At 39.4% G+C, this 8,934-nt stretch overlaps 1 pseudogene; it reads right to left on the reverse strand.

The window, feature by feature from the left end:
• Positions 1–7,373: 7,373 nt before the first annotated feature.
• LOC147887338 (germin-like protein 8-2 pseudogene) lies at positions 7,374–8,072 on the reverse strand (annotated as a pseudogene).
• Between the last annotated feature and the right edge of the window lie 862 nt (positions 8,073–8,934).

Raw genomic sequence — 8,934 nt, forward strand, 5'->3', positions numbered from 1 at the left:
GTAGTTGGTCAAAATTCGTAATAATTTTCTTTCATTATAGTTTAATAAAACCGACGTGCTCCCTAATTAAAGAAATAAAACACTCAAACTTAGGATGTATAGACATGAGACCCAACATTTTGGCCTAAAAGGGGACATCTTGGCCTGAATGTAGCTTGTAGGAAGGCCTAAGTTCTCAGAGAACAGTTTCCATGCATCTTCAAAATCTCAGTTCATCTGCTCAAAGTTAGGTTCTACTTGTAACTTGGAACCTGCAAGTAGTTTTGAAAGTCACTTTCTTGACATAAAGAAAATTTTGGCGTACTTGTAAAAGAGCCCAAAGTCCAAAACACTCACCGATGCTATGCTAGATAACACACAAAAAAGTTACGAAATTGAAAAAGAAAAAGAACCCTAAGCACGGCATCAAGAACACTTACAGATGCTCTCTGAATGACCCAAATGTGCTTATAGGATCAATAAAGAGTATCTACACGAATTTCAAATTGGCATGTGCAAGTGTGAACTCCTATCAAGGTTTCCGACCTTCGAACGGTCATGAAGCTTGGGAAGCATGTGCTTGCACCTTTGTAAGAATCAAGATGAGAAAATAGGCTTGTTCAAAATGAAAGAAACAGGAAATCATGAGTAGACAAATGGATTGTAATACTTCAGATTGCAAGGTAGCCCATCTTACAAAGACAAAGGCAAGGGAATCAACAAAGCATCGAATCATAGAAACAATCGACTTAGACTCTTTCCATAGCCTCAGAGCTACACCTTCATTTGCTGGGGGAGTAGCAACATCAGAATATGATTTAGGAGATGAAATGACATAGGTCTTAGTGGGATCATTTGTGTTGAGTGATGCATTCATAAAAAGGGCAGATTCTATCATTGTATCACCTACAACCTTGATTGAACATTGATTACCTAATTTGCAAAATTGTAGAGCTTAAGGCACTGATGCTCTATAGCTGCAATGGAGGGTAATGGTGTAGCATAAGGCATCGAAGCTCTACAGCTGCAATGGATGGTAATGGTGGAGCCCTATGGATGGGACATTAGGAATACCATATGCTTCAATATGATGCTCATATAATAGCATGCAACCATCATAAAACAAAAGAAACGTACGTGAGGGACACTTTATACTAACCCCTCCATCCATTAGGATGCCAAACATTGAAATAGATCGCTTTCAAACTCTCAAAGGGCAATTGAGTCAAGTCTTAGAAGATAAGCTATGACGCCATGACAATCACTTTGCAATACTAATTCTCTCAAAGTATAATCTATAGGTTAAAAGAGAAGTGGTGGCCTTATAGTCAATTGCAAGTCATAAGGCAAGGGAACCTTGGGAATTATTCTGCAAACATTTGATTTGTCATGTCATCTTCTTATGTATTTTATTTCTTCTTAGCTCCTTAATAGTCATGAATGAATGTTTGCATCTCCCAATCTATCTTGGAAAGGAGAGTAAGCACGCTACTAGAGTAGCAAGTCATGGGCACTTGGGGTACGGTAAAGACCACATGTATTGAAAGACAAAGCATCCCTCCTTCATAGAAGGATAATGGTAAAAGCATATTGATGGTATGGATGGGTGATCATGATAGCATTATATATTGAATATGATTTAATTTAATTAAGCCCATTTTTTGATCCAAGGTCCTACTCTATGGCTGCAATGTAATCTATAGAAATTACAATAACGTCAAAGATGCAAGAGATGGAAGGCACAATAAATGAGTGTAGTAGCACTACATCTTTCAACATGGAATCAATGTGTGTATTTTTCGGGGATGCTTTCAACCTCTACCATGCCTTGCTTTGTCAAACTTATGACAGCTTAAAAAGTTGACTCTACATCTTCTTAATGCCTAGACCATGGGGCCAACATTGTCATAAGGGACTTATAATAAGAAAACTAGGAGAGACATTGGTAGTTGGAGAGAAAGGCAAGGCACACTGTGGATTTACACATACCGGTAGCCATGCTTAGTGGACATAGACGCAAATATTTTGCTAGGCCAATGGAGCGAGAAAGGGAAGTGGTGCTAACTCCAATATTGGGTCCTATAATATAGGGAACTGGCATGCCAAGATGAAAAGAAAGGCTTTTAAAAATAAGTGCAATAGTGACATCAATTGACATTGCAAGGGTAAGAAACATGAATTTGTGACACAGTGAAGGGGGGTGTCCTTGAACATTCCAAGGACATTTCTAGTTCTAGGCATTAATGTTTGCAACCACCATGGGAATATCTTTAGGCCACGCTTCTAGTTCTCACTAAACAGAGTGCCATGTGAACACACTTTGGGTGCCCGTGAAGTGTTTGCAAAATATTGGCACACTATGCAAAATGGAACTTATAAGTTTTTAAATTTACGTAAGAGATTTGTTGGCAATTTTTAAAATTTGTAATTTTACTTATATTTTCACCTTAAAACCTGAAAAGCTATGTGAAAAAGTTTCAGGAAGGAAAGTTGAAGGTTTCTCTATATAGAAACATAAAACTTCTCCGTGAACAGTGGTGCCCCCTAGAGGACATATGAATGTTGTGTTTTGAAGAAAGAAACTCCAAAATCCCATAGATGTGAAGCTCTTGCAAAATGTTTCTTTTAAATATGATGGTTTTCCACTAAAGCGTAAGCCAATCCAAGAAGCCAAGACAGCGTAGATCATAATCTATGAGAAGACAATTCAAGTTAATGATGTCACTTGCAACGTCACGTTAATAAGCAAAAGTGAGATAGTGTAGAGTGTAAATATTTGTTGGACGGTTAGCAAAAGTGAACTACGCCTAGTTGAGCAAACATTTAAACATATAAAGTTACCTCACTCGTAAATTTACTACAGAATCATTAGCATTGAATCTAAGTTTGATGCACAAACAAGTGCACAGAGCATTATTTAGTTTGGATGGAGTATTTGACTAGTTGTGCAGGGCACTATGGCAAGCCCCCAACCAACTTGATCATTTCAATTTGAGCAGGAGTGTATTGACAAATTCGATCAGGCCTGGATTCCAATGCTTTTTCCTTGCATCTCCACCCTTAGATCTTTTTCTGGATGGATGGCTTAAAATGAATCCCCTTCTCTTTTGATCTCATCCATTAGATCCTTGCCATTTTCAAGGGTTTAGATTTGATCCTTCTATCCTTCGATGGTATCCATTGGATCTACACCTTGATCTAATGGCTTGGAGTGTTATACCACAAGTTTGAATGTATCCCTTGGATTGTAGATGAGATCAATGGCTAGGAGTGAAGATCAAGGGTCTAAACCATGGGTGAGATGTCTCCCCACCCATAAATGCTCAGCATGTCCTTTTGTACACCTCAATGTACCATTGCCCCACACAAAGGAGCACTCTCATTGGTATGCCTCAAATCCCTCTCTAATCCCTTGAAATTAGGAAACACTAATTGGAGGCCCGTTTGAGACCCCAAATCTCCTCTAATGGATGATGCCCCATAATTTGATGTCTTTGAGAATGAGTTTGATTTGCTACTCCCACGTTCATATTGTGGTCCGAGGAAGAGAGAGTTTATGCCAGAAGTAGACATAGACATCCACTACTTTGTTGCAGTCCGACCATCGGACGATGAGCATGAGAATGTTAAGTTCTGGGTTGCAAAAGTGGTGGACGTGAACATGGATGACAAGGGAAAAGTTGCAACATTTACAACACTATGGTATGAGCCAAGGGGTAGGAAGGAGAGCCACGATAATAATACACTATATATTGAGTGTTTGAAAAAGGAATGGGTTCCAAACCATGAAGCCGTTTTAGAGCTTTCCATAGAGACAGTCATAGTATCTTGGAAATCAAGGACAAAGAAAACAAGGAAGCACATGGGATATGATGTAGAAGAAAAAATTTGAATACTGCTAGCGATTATTGTGCACATTATAGAGTTTTTGAAGATGCTCGCTAAGGAGGAAGTAGAAGGAGATAGCGCAAATGAAGAATGCCCATGACAATACCATTCAAGCATCCAAGCAACAAGTGACAATGAATCGGACTTCCAAACAAACTAGTTACCTATTTGTACTTAACACATTTGTAAAGGCAGAATTGAGTTATTGAAAAGGCTGCGTGTCAGATTCCTTTGTACAAAGACTCATGGAGAGCAATATTTCTTGTAAACATATGACATTGTAAAATTGCAAGTATAGCTATTACTATTTTTGAAGCATATTTAAAGAGTCTTCTATGCCTCTTGTCTATTTTAACCTTTAAATTTTTTGGGACTTCAAGAGTGTTATAGTTTTCTACATCAAATTTTAAGTGCATTCTTTTGGATTAAATTATATTAATAAGTCTTTATTTCGAAAGTGATTTTTCATGGATTTAAATTTATAACTCATGATTTTTTTAAAACATGAATAGGATTGTTAAAAAGAAGAAGTGCAAAAGTAGGATTTAATCAAAGTTTTTCCATTAGTAGTGCACCATTATAGAGACAGATTGCAAAATTTATTATGTGGAAATGATAGTGCCAAAGAGTGAACTTTTGATTCTTGAATGATATTTTCATAAAATAAACTTTTCAATTGGGAAGGATTTTTGGGATTAGTCCAAGAGTAGACACATGAGTCAAAAATTAATGAAATAAGTGTTGTTATTAGATCAGATATACCCTTAATGAAATAATTTACCCATACTTACTCAAGTTCAAGTATAGGTATCAACAACAACATCCCAAGGGTCTCTACTGCTATCATCTTTATGGGTTTCTGGACCCTGAGAAATGAGATCAGTCATGCCATGGCGGAGAGTGTGCTACTAGGGATAAGTAAGGTTGGGCCTAACTGACATGAGGAAGCTAGTGGGAATGTGTATGTTAGATCTTCATAGTGCTATCTATATTGTCATTAGGTGCGATGTTTGGACATAGTTGCCATAGACTGTGGGCAGTTTGCTCAATGGAGTTGGTCACAATTCGTAATACTTTTCTTTCCTTATAGTTTAATAAAAGCCGACGTCCTCCCTTAAAGAAATAAAACACTGAAACTTAGAATACATATGCATGAGACCCAACATTTTGGCCTGAAAGGGGACATCTTGGCCTGAATGTAGCTTGTAGGAAGGCCTAAGTCTCAGAGAACAGTTTTCTTGCATCTTCAAAATCCCACTTCATCTGCTCAAAGTAAGGTTCTGCTTCTAACTTGGAACCTGCAAGTAGATTTGAAAGTCACTTTCTTGACATAAAGAAAATTTTGACGAACTTGTAAAAGAGCCTAAAGTCCAAAACATTCACCGATGCTATGCTAGATAACACACAAAAAAGTTACAAAATTGAAAAAGAAAATAAACCCTAAGCACGACATCAAAAACACTTATAGATGCTCTTTGAATGTCCCAAATCTACTTATAGGATCAACCAAGAGTATCTATATGAATTTCAAATTGGCATGTGTAAGTGTGAACTCCTATCAAGGTTTCCAACCTTCCAATGGTCATGAAGCTTGGGAAGCATGTGCTTGCACCTTTGTAAGAATCAAGATGAGAAAATAGGCTTGTTCAAAATGAAAGAAATAGGAAATCATGAGTAAACAAATGGATTCCAATACTTCAGATTGCAAGGAAGCCCATCTTACAAAGACAAAGGCAAGGGAATCAACAAAGCATCGAATCATAGAAACAATCGACTTAGACTCTTTCCATAGCCTCAGAGCCACACCTTCATTTGTTGGGGGAGTAGCAACATCAGAATATGATTTAGGAGATGAAATGACATAGGTCTTAGTGGGATCATTTGTGTTGAGTGATGCATTCATAAAAAAGGCAAATTCTATCATTGTATCACCTACAACCTCGATGGAACGTTGATTACCTAATTTGCAAAATTGTAGAGCTTAAGGCACTAATGCTCTATAGCTGCAATGGAGGGTAATGGTGTAGCATAAGGCATTGAAGCTCTACAGTTGCAATGGAGGGTAATGGTGGAGCCCAATGGATGGGACACTAGGAATACCATGCTTCAATATGATGCTCATATAATAGCATGCAACCATCATAAAACAAAAGAAACATACATGAGGGAGAGGTAGGCAATGGAGGAGAGCTCCATGTGAAAATGACGGAGAGATAGGCAATGATCAGGGCTCCACACACAAATGACAAACGTAGAAGGGCTACTTTATACTAACCCCTCCATCCATTAGGATGCCAAACATTGAAACAGATCGCTTTCAAACTCTCAAAGGGTAGTTGCGTCAAGTCTTAGAAGATAAGCTATGATGCCATGACCATCACTTTGCAATAGTACTTCTCTCAAAGTATAATCTATAGGTTAAAAGAGAAGTGGTGGCCTTATAGTCAATTGCAAGTCATAGAGGCAAGGCACACTGTGGATTTACACATACCGGTAGCCATGCTTAGTGGACATAGATGCAAATATTTTGCTAGGCCAATGAAAAGGAAAGTGGTGCTAACTCCAATATTGGGTCCTATAATATAGGGAACTGGCATGCCAAGATGGAAAGAAAGGCTTTTAAAAATAAGTGCAATAGCGACATCAATCGACATAGCAAGGGTAAGAAACATGAATTTGTGATGTAGTGAAGGGGGGTGTCCTTGAACATTCCCAGGACATTTCTAGTCCTAGGCATTAATGTTTGCAACCACCATGGGAATATATTTAGGCCACGCTTCTAGTTCTCACTAATGAGAGTGCCATGTGAACCCACTTTGGGTGCCCCTGAAGTGTTTGCAAAATACTGGCACACTATGCAAAATGGAACTTATAAGTTTTTAAATTTACATAAGAGATTTGTTTTCAATTTTTAAAATTTGTAATTTTACTTATATTTTCACCTTAAAACCTGAAAAGCTATATGAGAAAGTTTCAGGAAGGAAAGTTGAAGGTTTCTCTATATAGAAACATAAAACTTCTCCTTGAAGAGTGGTGCCCCCTAGAGGACATATGAATGTTGTGTTTTGAAGAAAGAAAATCCAGAATCTTGAAGCTCTTTCAAAATGTTTCTTTTAAATATGATGTTTTCCACTAAAGCGTAAGCCAATCAGAGAAGCCAAGACAGCGTAGATCATAATCTTTGAGAAGACAATTCAAGTTAATGATGTCACTCGTAACGTCACGTCAATAAGCAAAAGTGAGATAGTGTAGAGTGTAAACATTTGTTGGACGGTTAGCGATAGTGAACTACGCCTAGTTGAGCGAACATTTAAGCAGATAAAGTTACCTCACTCCTAAATTTACTACAGAATCATTAGCATTGAATCTAAGCTTGATGCACAAACAAGTGCACAGAGCATTATTTAGTTTGGATGGAGTATTTGACTAGTTGTGCAGGGCACTCTGGCAAGTCCCCAGCCAACTTGATCATTTCAATTTGAGCAGGAGTGTATTGACGAATTCGATCAGGCAGTTTTTCCAACGCTATCTGTGAGACTGTAGACCTCCTGCTTATCGATGCCGAAGGTAGTCTCCAGCACTTGCTCAGGAAGAGGAGGTTTGGCGGCGAAGATGGCAGTGGCCAACAGCGATACCCCCGGATTTTGACTGTTCAAGCCGGATATGGCAAGGGCAGATTTATGCGCATCCGCGTTGAGCTGGAAGTGAACCAGCCCCCGGGGGAAGACAAAGAGGTCCCCAGCGTAAAGCGTCTACTGGAAGAGAGTGTTATTGGTATCCACAAAGCCCACTACCAATTTTCCCTGAGCCAGGAAGAGAACTTCGGTGGCGCGAGGATGGACATGAGGTGGAACCAGGCCGCCTGGTGCGAAGTCGAGGCGAGCGACGGACAAACCCTGAGTGTTGAGGCCAGGAAACGTTGGGGCGTCGGTGAGCGTGACATTGGAGCCCAACGGGTTGTTGACATCACCTGCCTGACGCAGCAAGGGAGAAGTGAAGTCGTATGCAGAGACCTGATTGGCGTTCTTGCAAAGAAGGCCGTTTATGGTGATGTCTTGGTTGGGTAGAGCGACGCAGAAATCTTGCAAAGGATCGGCGTCCGTGGCTGCAACATGGAGGGAGGGAGAAGCAAGAGCGAGCAAGAAGAGGAGGGGTAGTGCGGCCCTAGCAAGAGTGGTAATTGTGGACGTGAACTCAGCGGCCATAGCTGTGGTACAGCAGGCGATGCAGACGAAAATCTGGGGAGTGTAGCTGCTGCTGGAGAGGGATGTTAGGAATGCAGGTAGCTTCTGAGAACGCAATCGAAGGGAGATCGTGGTGATAGTGCAGCACAAGTGTGATCCTTATAAATTCTGCCTTTCGATCTGCTTTGGACCAAGTCGAGTTCAGTTTCCTTCTCATAAGTGGCACACAATTTCTTCCACAAATCTTCCGTAGTCTGATCATTTACTACTGTGAAATAAACTGACTCTGCAAGATGAAGTCTAATAGTAGACTTTGCTAATGCATCCAACTCATTCCAATCATCCTCAAACATATTTGCAGGCTTAGCTTCAATCCCTGCCAAGGGTTTGATCTGCTTCTTTTGAATAAGCACATCCCTTATTTGTTCTTTCCACAAAGAAAAGTTTGTCCCATCAAACTCTTTAATGCTGAAAAAATCCTTTTTAGACATGGAAGAGGATGCCATGATGCAAATAAAGCAAAATCCCAAATGCTAGTGCCTTAAGAGAGAATCACACCAAATACCAGGTGCACCCAAATGTGTATGCCACAATAGTGTGAAATATCACCAAAACTCAAAGCTCAAAGCATCAAAAGATGCATCTGAATCATGTGCATGGGTTCTTTCACCAATTGAGCTTCATCCATTTTGATGACAAATATGAGCTTTCCATTGCAATCTGTATAACAAAAGAGAAAAATCGTTAGGATAAACATGATATAGGAAATGGACTAAGTAAAGTGCAATGCTATAATGGATTTCCTCGTACCATCTTCTCTCATGCCATAGAATTTGACCATTGCTTGTTGCAGTTTCTCAACATCTAAGTAGACATTGTTGAA

Source organism: Dipteris shenzhenensis, chromosome 23 (genome assembly GCF_047967505.1).
Source record: "Dipteris shenzhenensis isolate YYH24624 ecotype China chromosome 23, Dip_SZ_1.0, whole genome shotgun sequence".
NCBI lineage: Eukaryota > Viridiplantae > Streptophyta > Polypodiopsida > Gleicheniales > Dipteridaceae > Dipteris > Dipteris shenzhenensis.